The following is a 1,449-nucleotide window of genomic DNA, read 5'->3' as shown; positions in this document are numbered from 1 at the left end:
CGAGCGCCGGCGTGATTGGACGAGAGGGAGGGGCGGGGTTTTAAAGCCACGGGCGGAGGCTGCTGACTTCGGACCGAACCACTGCACGAGGGTGGAGAGGGGGGGCGTCCTCCTGTCGGCCAATCCGAGCTAGAGCATGGAGAGAGTGGGCGTGGCTTGGGAAGGGATCGCAAGGCGGCTTTTTCAACTCGGCCCGAAGGGATCGAGCAGATCCCGCCGCGCTGCGGGGCTCCGCTCCTCGGCTTTCTCCGCCTAAAGCCGGCTTCCTCCAAAACCCTTAGCCTGCATCTTGAGTTTATTGTGTTTTCTTTCCCCTGGGTTCACACGACTGCCTTCACCTGCTTTGCGGGGTTCCCCCCCCCATTTTTCCCCCTGAATTCGCACACAATTTCTTTTACCAGGCAGCCCTCGACTTGTGACCACTATGCAGCCCTACATTTCTGTGGCTAAGGGAGACATTTTGTTTTGCCCCATTTAACGACCGTTGTTAAGTGAATCACTGCAGTAGTCACCCAGTTGTTAAGTGAATCTGGCTTCCCCCATTGACTTTGATGGTCAGGAGGTCGCAAAAGGGGACCATGGGACGCTGCAACCGTCATAAGTACGAGCCAGGGGCCAAGCCTCTGAATTTGGACCACGGAGACTGGGGAGGCTGCAACGGTCGTAACTCTGAGCAACGGTCATCAGTATCATTTTTCGGTGCCGTCATAATGTTGAACGGTCACTAAATGAGGTAAGCCGAGGACCAGCTGTATTCTGATACCTATCACGATGGCTTTAGTCTCCATAGGAATTTTGGCAGTCGGTTTTCACAGTTCTGGGTGTTAATCCCATTAGCTGGCTTTTTCAGGAAGGATTTCAGCCTATTCCTATTACTTTCAGCCTATTCCCTAACGCTAAACCCTAACCCCAGGACGTTTATGTGTGGGTGTGGGTGTGTACATAGCCTCCACATTGCTGCGGACTGCCAGCAACTGCCTGGACAAGGCAGGGTTGTTGGGGGGTTTTTTGAAAACAATTTTTCAGAAGTGCTTTTGCCATTGCCTCCCTCCCAGGGCCCAAGGACACTCAGCCATCTGAAGTCAGCTTAGAGCTCACGGTGCCCTAACCACTACACCAGTGGTTCTCAACCTTTTTAATGCCGCGACCCCCAACCGGTCGTAAGTCGAGGACTACTCAACCGGTCGTAAATCGAGGACTACTCAACTGGTGCAGCACCGTTTGCAGAATGGGACTTTTGGTGGGCTCAGCAGGGCAGAGACAGCCTGGACAATTCCTATTGGCTTTCAAAAGCCAATAGAATAAAAGGGAGTAGCACAGCTAAGGAAAAGGGGAAAAAAATGGCAGACTGCGTTATTTGGCGACCCCCGTGAAATGGTCGTTCGACCCCAAATGGGGTCCCGACCCACAGGTTGAGAACCACTGCACTACACCAAACTGTCTCACTAC

This window comes from Crotalus tigris, unplaced genomic scaffold (assembly GCF_016545835.1).
Source record: "Crotalus tigris isolate CLP2741 ecotype Arizona unplaced genomic scaffold, ASM1654583v1 scf7180000018097.2503214, whole genome shotgun sequence".
Lineage (NCBI taxonomy): Eukaryota > Metazoa > Chordata > Lepidosauria > Squamata > Viperidae > Crotalus > Crotalus tigris.
This window is presented reverse-complemented; position numbering follows the sequence as displayed.